The following is a 10,872-nucleotide window of genomic DNA, read 5'->3' on the forward strand; positions in this document are numbered from 1 at the left end:
CTGTATTCATATACGTCTGTATTCATGCACAAAGAGAATTTTTCTAGATCTCTAATTAACTACAGACGCTTTATAACGACGACAAGGTCGAAAATAATTGTCTTCGAAAAATTACGTTCATCAAGCAAAACGCATTGTCATAAAGATCATTTATAATAATAAAGACATCGAATCTCATCATGACAGCCTATGCTTTTTTTACAAATTTCATGTACTGTGTATAAATGTACAAATATACTGAATGTAAGCATAGTTAATTTTGCAACGATAAATTAATTAATAACAGCTAATTAATTTTGAATAAGTTTATGACTTTAATGAGTTTATGATTTTATAAGAAAGATTATTAATTATATTCAATGAAAATATCGCGTTTTTTATTATAACGTAAATATAACATCGTCGTACCTAATTGAATTTGTACAAAATTAGATTTGACACATACGACATAGGTTTACTACGAAAATACGTGTTTTTATATGTCGACAGGTCGACACCGGCTCGCATATGTAATGTACAAATACTTCAATGTTCTGGAATGGGCAGGGAAGCCGAGAAGGGTAGTTCGAGGGAGAGAATTTACTCATGCATGCGTCTATTTCGTGAAGGGTCATGTGGGGTTGCTGAACAGAATCGGCGACACATATGGCGCGCAAACGAATGTAGGTAGTATAGTGCGTATTGGTGCATGAGCCAACGTACCTAACATATGTCGCAGCAGGTTGGCCGGATACCGACATTCTTGATTAATTCATTCGTATTAAATATTTCAAAGATTTTTTTAAGCCTTTAACAAAGAAGAATATTAAGATTAGAACGTTTTACATGAAATATTGTGCAATAAGCATAGAAAATTATCAAATTGATCATCGAATCAGTTAGGTACATAGGGTTGGCAAGTAATGCGTTACTTGTAATGTCGTTGTAACGTTTAAGTAACGATGTTATATTTTCTTCTGAATAACGTTTATGGCAACGCAATTAAATTTTTGGGGTAATGATAACGATTTCCCTAGTTATTTTTGTCGTCATTTTATTTTTATTTACGTAAAAGTTTTAATCATAACTAGAGCGTATATGTGTGTGCGCGCGCGCGCGTGTGTGTGTGTGTGTGTGTGTGTGTGGGGCGCGTGCGTGCATGCGTGTACGCATATAAAAACACTATTACATGATAACTAGATACATATACACATTTATTTAAAAAACTAAATGACTGATAAATATGTATATGTATATAGTTACCGCAAGAATCTGCATATAATAATGTTTTTTATTGGCAAAACTAATGCACATTTAGTGCACTTTAAAGCAGCTGTACAATCGACGTAAAAATGTATGGTTAATAAAAATATAGAAACGAGTTAAACCGCGAAATCCTCAATACATTTTATTATTTTATTTGATAAAACATACTTTAGATATTTTATTCTCTCAGCTATTTCACTTTTACATTTAGATTAAAAAGTTGTGTACAATGGCTTTAATGTGCATTAGGTGCGCACAAGTTATACCAATAAAAAACTCTATATAATATTCTATTAGTATCAAGAAAGAAAGTAACGAAAAAATAACGACTCGTTGCATTTTGAGTGACGGTAACGGTAACGAGTTATTTTTATGAGGTATTAACAATTAATCAATTATAAATGAGCGTTGCGTAAAAAAGACCGTAATGTTTAATTATTAATTTATTTGGCAAATATTTTGATGAGTAGGTAAAATAAAAATAAATAATTTATAAGAAAAGAATTTATATGAAAAGAGGAATTAATTAGTGTATAAAGAAACTACATAATCATATCGAGATATTAAATGCTTGAATAAACGGTGCGTTATTAAGATAGCGCCAATTACTATCGAGAAAAGCATATGCACTTATCATACTATAATTGAACTGTTCTTTGCATCCAAGCACGCGTACATTAACGGATGGCCAAGCACTTTAAACAAAGATGCATAAAAATTTTCGACAAGGCGGTACTTATCAGAATTTATCTTTCCAACTCATCCTTCTTGAATCCATCTCGAGAGAAGAAGAAAAAAAGGAAAAAAAAAACCGCACGGCGACTGCGAGTTTCGCTGCGACGAATTAATTCGTAAGGTAAAATACATATCATACCACCCGCATGAGAGCATATGTACGTTTTTAAGATATATGACCAATAAATAAGTAAACATATCTTAATAAGTTTATTAAAAAAATATATTTTATCTTCAGCGATATGATATATATTAACATGTTAATGTTATGAAATTAATTTTTAAGATGAAAAGACGTGATATATAATTAATGCACGAACACAGTTATTCCATCTGCATATTCATATATACATACACATATATATACGATGGAGAAAATTCAGTTTCGATTTATTTTTGTTCCTCGTCTTCGTTTACCAGCCTTGATTCCGGATTTTCGCACTCTACGGGAGGTCCCCGAGGTCAACCGAGAGTTGTCTCATCACTCTTGTCGATCGAAGGGTGGGATTAAAAAATCTCCAGCATATTCAGGATTTTGTCATTTTGTCATTTTGTTTTGTGTGTGTGTTGAAGTAAATACGTTATTTGTATCAGAACCCAGTGAATTACGTACGCATGTAACGTTGCAATTACGCCGGCGCGACGCGACGGATATCCGCGCGAACGAATGCAATTGCCGTGACGATCGGCGCATAATCCCCTCGTTTAAACATAAAACGACAAAGGCTTTACGGCTTCATCGGCCGCCGCGAGCGCATCGCCATGCTGATTAATGATCCACGACACGTTCCACGCGAACCGCCCGATTGCGGTTTTCCATACCTCACGCGAGCAACCTTGCCGGTTTCACTGAGAATGTTTTTTTCGCAATGAAACCGGCATATACCGCGCGCGACGTACAAGGATGAAGCGTAACACAAGTTGTCTTTTTGATAGGTTGCGATTTCAATTCTTTGCGAGATGTTGCTTTAATTATAAGATATTTTTGAAACTTGCCGTCTTTCTCGATGGAGAGTGAGATAACCAATCGATAATCATATAAAAATCATATACTTATATTTATGAAAACCTGATATGGTAAACTTGCATCAACAATGTCATTCACAGCAATCTACCCGCATAAAATTAATACAATTACGATTTTTTAGGATGACTGTATCGAATCTCTCTCTCTCTCTCTCAAGTTTTTTTTACATGTATATTGAATTTTCTTTATTTTTGTCTTACTAATCTTTTATGGATTGGTGATAATCATTTATGGATTATCTTCATTAAATTAGTTTTAAATATTAGTTTTAAATATTTTTTTTATCTTTTTGTATACGTAATAAAGATTTATCTTTAATCTACGAAATTATTCAATCTATTCGGATATGTCAAATCATGTTCTTACAATTAGTCAGCCATCGCAGATATCAATATAATAGTTAGAAAATATTATTATACTAAAATTGCACTAATATTAATTTAGATAACTAATCTTAATTTGTCTGTATAAATATATGATTAAAAAATTCTTCAATTTACTAATACAACTAATAGATCTGTTAAATTACAAACTATATTATATTTATCGATAAATATAATTCATTTGTAATTTTACAATTATATAATTTGATCCATTAATGATATTACCTATATTATATATAGATACATAAGTAAACTTAATTGGACACGTCATAATAGAAAGTAATGCAATAAGAGTAGTTTAAGTAATTTGTTGTCTTATTGCATATCGAATTCTCTGGCACACTTCAGTCCAACATAATCGCGGTTTCTCTCCCTCATCATTGATTTTACGCATAAAAAAGGCATTGTTACAAGATCCAAGATCGTGGATCGACGATCAGCACGACGATTCTTCTCGGTGAAGATTTATTGTGCGAGCGATCCTATGTACCTTGATATAATCCCGAGGTGGACCTGCGTCCTTCTGTGGCGGATCATTCGACGAGTCATTTTTCACGTGAACGCACAAAGGGAACGCCATCCGGGGGAGGAGACAGACAGAGACGCGCGCTTGCAGAACTATCTGGTTAGGCTATCTGTACATCGATGGACGTCTCGTAGGAATTTTTCGTGCCCGACAAAAGACGGAATCATGATCCACGAGCTCGGCCGGTCGTTGAAAGGCCGAGCTCAATCGAAAGCTACCGTTGATCGTCACCGATGATTCGAAACGGCGATATCTGTGGGAGAAAATATGAAAACCGGCTTCCAAATGCTGTTATGAGTCGATGATCTTTTTTTATAAGGGAAGCTTGATTGACCGAGTACTTATATCAAAGAATATTAAATAATGAATACATTATTTAATTTCGATTCTTAGTAGCACTTTTTTTATGGATGAAATTTTGAAAAGGATACTTAAATACTGATAGTAGATGTTTCTTTTGGGAATTGCTCTACGATGTTGCGTCATAATACTACATCCTGTACCTTCATGGTTGCCATTCGACAATGATTCCATTCAGCTTTCTATCGCGTCACATTTTATCGCCAGCTAATATTAAATCCAGTTTGCACACTGTTATATATACAAGATTAGGAAGAGAGAGGAAACTAAGGTCGAATATCAAATTTGAAACGCAAATTCGCATATCGTTTGCAGTTTTCAAAACCTCCAAGTTTTTCGACGAAGACAATATATTTCTTCTTCTTTCGTTGGTGATCTTCGTAAAGATTCTTTTGCAAACAATGTAAACTTGTTTGGTCGCTTTATGACTTCTCAGATTTTTCAGATGTCTAAGGGTGTTTTCTCTTGCCGCGAGGGAAAAATTTCTTCCGCAATACACTTACCTGCTACCGTATATACCGCCGACGCGATGGTTTTTTGACGGCATTATCTAAATTGTCACTGTGTGCACTGTGTGCAACCGGACGCCGAAGGATATCAGATATTTCGAGATAGCCTTAATTGCACCTTAATTACGGGATCGATTAATCAGGGAATTAAACGGAGAGATCGTACGCTTACTTTCATCCTTTACTGAAATCCTTTTCTCTATATGGTGGCTACGGTAAGAATAAGAATCGAATCGTGTCTTTATACATTAATCGATTAAATCTTAAAGGGCCTTGAATACATTAGCCAGAGAACAAGACGCCGCGCGAGAAATAAGAAACGACGGTAGACCTTTCTCCTTGAACCGCGTCAGATACCGGTAACGATGAAATATGCATTCACCGAAAGCTTCATTTATATTATCCATGTAGCCGGTGGTATCAGAAAACGAATGAATTTATTTTTTTATCTAAATATTCGTCTTTTTATTCAACATTAAATTCATCTAGCACTGATCCAGCACTGATCTACTTATTAAACAAACAGTTATTAAATAACACAAAGAATCTGATTAATCTTAATATATTTTTGGATAATAGCTACAATAAGATAAATAATGTAATTTGAAATAAAAATGAAAATTAAAATTGAAATTTCAATGTCAATAATTAATTGAATAAAATCATTCTTATTTCCATTGGCGCAAATCGGCAAAATTATTATATTCTCTGTCGTGAGATAGTCGCTTAAATATACTTAGCCTTAAACTGTCAATTGTAATGTTGAGATTTGTACAAGCGAAAGATTTATGGCATAAGCAAATTGCAGTATAATTCTTGGAACAAGCAAGGCGAACACGCGCCCATGCCACCTACAATTTTCCGTCTGGCGCCTATTGTGGGTTCTTGGCACGCGATTCCACACGCACCTCGTTGACATGCAAATATCAGGCAGCTGATGACGACCATGGCGATTTTCGCAGTCGGGTGCGAGGGATGCAACAAGACTATGCACATATAAATGATACACGTATATTGTTTATATGTGCATGTGATGGTGTCGCGCGCGCGGCGCGGCGCGGCGCGGCGCGGCGCGTTTCCACTTTCACGAAATGACGTGGTCTACCCTGAGAGGTCGAATGCAATCGCTTGGATGTCAAGGTCTCGCGGTCAAGGACGCGCTCACGCGAGCCCACTCGTTGTACCTGTGACCTGCAAAGGTCCGGAGCTTCTCGGGCCTCGAGACCCCGTCGTGCCGGTCTGCCACGACTTGGAGCATCACCGGCGAAGAGAAGTGATAGGGGGGGAGGAGGGATAAAAACACTTAAATTTCTTTTCTCTCTTGCTGCTGCCGCCGCCTCCCGTGCGAATTATCAGTAATTGTGGTTAATTATAAAAATACTCGGATGCATGTGTGCTTCTCGTACTCCCGCACGGCGGCAACACCTGGTAAATGCGCGTAGAAAAATACGCAGGAATCTTGCTTTTCTGGAGGCTTCTCTTATAATCACGATCGACAGATAATCATATCTCGCGTTGCCGAGATGAATTTTAACAACCGCTAATTAACTAAGATATGAATGCTGTGACGTGAATTGTATAGGAGATGAAATAATTTGACTCACACATTATAATATTGCAATTTTCTTCATGGATTATAAATTTACTTGCGCGCAAGTAATATTAATAGAATGACATCGCTTTATGATGAAAATGGCATTTCATCATGTCATATTTTTTTTTGTCAATTTGATTAGTTCATTTTCTATCAAGTTGAAAAATAACAGATATTTCTTTTCTAGGAAACTTCATTTTTTGTGTTGTATCAATATTTTGAAGTTGGAGCGATATCATCTTTCGGAAATTCTGAGTTTAAAGATTTGTCATAATATTCTCATTGTTAGCTGTATAATAATTTATTATATACATATAATAAGAATTCTCTGGATTCTTTTGAATAAAAACAGATTTACAACGTCGTAGTTTTTTTTACAATTAGCAGTTGTTTTACAATTAAATTGTCACAATTAAATAAAAAATTGAATTACACATAAAATTTTAACAAATAATATTTCTCATAGAATTGAGTATAAAATGACTTAAAACAATTTTTTTATCTCTATCTTGCTAGCGTAATTTTAATGTCTTAAATAACTGACATAGCATTTTTTTTCTCCTAAATGATAATTACCTAAAACGATATTTTAGATTACGACAAAAATTCAGAGACTACTTATAAAGTTTGTGTTCCAATGTAATTAACTTTATTTGCTGCGTCACCCTGAAATGTTGCGATGCTCATTCGTGCAGAAGGTACGATCGATCCACGAGTCGCACGCAAAAAAGTGGACCCGAAAAGGGTGCCCACTGTTCTGAGGTGCTAAAAACCTCGATAATCTCAGCAAGTAATAACGAAGGACAAACCTCAAAAAGGATTCCCGAAAGGGGGCGTGCCAAAAAAGATACCAAATGCAGGACAGGACTCGAGAGAGAAAAAGGATAAGTACAAGTCCCGTAAGGGGGAAGCAGAAGAGAGCTTGGGAAAGGACAAGGGAAAGAAACTAGAAAGATTTTGAAGATAACGAGTGGCATGCGCTCTTTCTTCTTTCGTTTCTCTTAGCGCCAATACTCTGTTAATTATATATCTTCTATCACTTAATTATAATTATCTCCAGTAAGATAATGAATCGATTATCAAGATGGCATTGAATAAAAAATCAATCGATTTTTATATAAAATTTTTAGGCAAAATACGTTATTGTTGTTCCGTGAATTTTTCTATCTATACATTTTTGATCAAAAATAATTACCGAGCCAAAAAGAGAAACGTTCATTCTGCAAATTTTTGAAAATCAATTAATGCCCATTTCTATCAATGTAGATTACCTTTAATCTCGGTTCAACCTACTCTTTATTTTTTTTTTAGCTCTAAGAATTAGAATAAGATGAAAAGAAAGTTGAATCGAAATTGAAATTAATCTACATTGCTGTAAACGGATTTTAGGATTTTAGTGATTTTAGAGAAATCTCTAACTCTATTCATTTAGAGCATTTTTTGAAAGTTTCCAAAGCGTTTTGTTTTGACAAAAATTATAGCATGACTTTTCGACGAAACAATAATTTTATACACGGACAGTGTGTACATGTACAATGTATTTTCGGCATGCGTAAGAATAGAAGATGAGAGAAGATACAATAAGAAAGGAGTTGAGAAAGCAAGAAGTCGGCCTGGAAACGAAACGGCAGGTGGAATTCGCACGAAATTTACTCGTAATCGGTCGCGCGACGTATTTCATGAAAGGCATACAGTACGTTACAATGAAAAAAAGGACTAATTTTTTTATAGCAATTGAATTGCATATAATAACAAAATTTTTTATTTTAATAGCTTTGGCAGCAATTTGATTGATGTTTATATGCGAATTTCGATATTAACCAACGTCGCGAGAGATGAGAGTTCTTCTCCAACATGCAAGGACGCCAACTAATATTTTTTACCAACTAATTTTTTACATTGTTTGTATTTTGTGAAGCTTTTTTTTTACAAAAAGTGCTTGCATGCCACGGATTTACATATATCTCGAAACCTGTTTTATATGTTCGCGCGAATAACAGATTGTGAGTTTATTGCAACTTTTGTCGTTATAATTTTTGAAATCACAAAAACGTTAATCCGCCAATATCCAATATTGTTTGGACGACAAGTCATAAAAGCAGATACAGATATTACGATAAATATTCTTCGAAAAAAAAGCTCGCATGCAATACAGAAAATTAACGGTGACGTCATGATCAGAATTCTACATTCTTTAAGCAGCGTATGGACGCGTGCCGCAAATTCTTCGTCGTTTTTCGATCATGGAACTTTTACATCGATTACGATGAGAGATATGAGACGACACTTTGAAGATGCGGGCTTCCGAGGCTGCCAATTACGATGGCAGCTGCGGTCTCGAATATATCCCGATAATGCTATTCGGTTTACAAGATATCGATATTTGACTACGATCCAATCGATTCGATCGACCCCAATTTCTTAACAATATTTTATATCTGAACACATTTAATTAAAAAAAACTGATATAGAAACATCTGCGAAAATGCACACATATATATCTGCATTCTTGAACGTTAAATTGTATTATAATGATTTATAAGGATAAGTCGATATCCCATTTTGTTAACCGCCTTTAATCATATAGATAATTAAACACAATGTGAAGCAATAAGGTTTATTCATTTATTAACACTTTCGAAAACTACGTCTGAATTATTTTTATACCATTTTAAATTCGGATAGTGTTTACAATTTTTTGATTTTTTTAAAATTAGATAATTTTTATCGTGTAAGATTCATTTTATTGTAATTATAAAATGTGCATTTTATTACATTGCAAAGTATTATATTGAGATACAAATCCTTACATCATAACGGGATAAATTAGAAAATTATTTATGCTAATAAAACTAGTTACTACCTGATTCCAAATGTTAATCTACAAATATGTACATTTGAGTATACACAAATATTTATAAATAAATACTTTCGTGTAGTTTAGATATATGAAAAAGGTATTTTATAATTTTTATTTTGTTAATATCGTTCGGTTAATCCGATATGTAATTTCTATACACTTATTTTAATGCAATTTAATGTAACGTGAACAAATAAAAACTGCAAAATTCGAATATATATTGATGACACGCACTCTCGCGACACAAGATTCCGCGCGCGCGCGCGCACGAGCGCGTGCTTCATCAAGATCATCGCATGCACGCACGCACCCGAAAGAAATTTCGTGCATCAGGATTCACCTTTACGCGATGCACCTGCACCTGCCTATGGCCCAGGAGCTCATTTAATGTCGTATGTTACGTCAGAGCGAGACTTTGAGCGAGATCCTCACTTAAGAAAAGACCGACATGTGTAAATAGTTTATTCTCTTTACCAATTGTAATTAAAGATCGCAAACCAATCGTTAATCCCATCGATATTAATAGTGACATAAACTGGATAAAACACATGATGTGTCTAATTATAAGAAAGATTTACATATATAATTAATATTTTTTAAAATATTTTTACCATCTATATATAGAATTTCTTTTTTCAATTAGCATTGATTACTTTTCTAAAAGAAGATATCAATCAATATTTGAATGAAAGCCCAAGATAAAAAATAATTATTGTAGAATCAACTAATTAAATATGAAAACGATTGATTTCCATATTCAATTACGTTATGCACCTGCGTCAAATTAATTTTCGTTCTCTAGTGTGTCAAGGTAATTGGTCTGTGTTTTCCAACATACACACACAGTATTCGATATTGACATATGAACTATCGATGTAACGGATAGTTAAAGTCTGCTAAAAATCTGTCTAGAATCTCTAAGAACAATTGAATTTCACTGTCCCTTTCCTTTCTTCTCCTCCTCTTTTCGCCACTGAGCTCGAGAAGTTAGGCAAGGTGTCGACGGTGGCCGTAGGAACGTTAGGAGTCTGCAAAGTTGCAGGTGACGAGTCCGGTGGTCCTCTTTGGCGCACGACCCCGGTTCGGTGTGCGTGCGTACATGCGTGTCACCGTACATGAAGAAGGATGGTGCAGGGTACCTGGCTTGTCGATACGAGAAAGAAAGAGAGCAAGATGGGTAGGAGAGAAGTAATATTCGGATATACGCGACAGAGCGAGAAAGGTAAAGGATACACGAAAGATGGGGAGAGACCGGGGCAAGGACCAGGGAACGTTGAACAGGAACGAGCGCCATGGAAGCGAACCTGTAAAATGGTGTATGAAGAGAGCCAAGGCGGCCGCGGCGGAGGACGCGTGGCAGCGCCCAACTCAGCCCAGCTGCAGCTGCCGTTTTCGTCGTCCGTACTCCGCATGTGCGCGCGCGGGGCCCGATGTTGGGCGTTCTCTTTCTCTCCCTCTCCTTCTTGCTCGATCCCTTTCTCTCTCTTTCTCTCTATCTCTCTTGGTCTCTCCTTTCCGACCGGGTCTTACACGCGCGTGCTCGCCCGCACGCCGCCGGTGCCGTGGCGCGCGCCAACACTCATTAACGCGAAACTGCTGCAGCGCGGCGCGCGTACTTTCGCGCGGGTATCGC

This window comes from Atta colombica, unplaced genomic scaffold (assembly GCF_001594045.1).
Source record: "Atta colombica isolate Treedump-2 unplaced genomic scaffold, Acol1.0 scaffold155, whole genome shotgun sequence".
In the NCBI taxonomy this organism is placed as follows: Eukaryota; Metazoa; Arthropoda; class Insecta; order Hymenoptera; family Formicidae; genus Atta; species Atta colombica.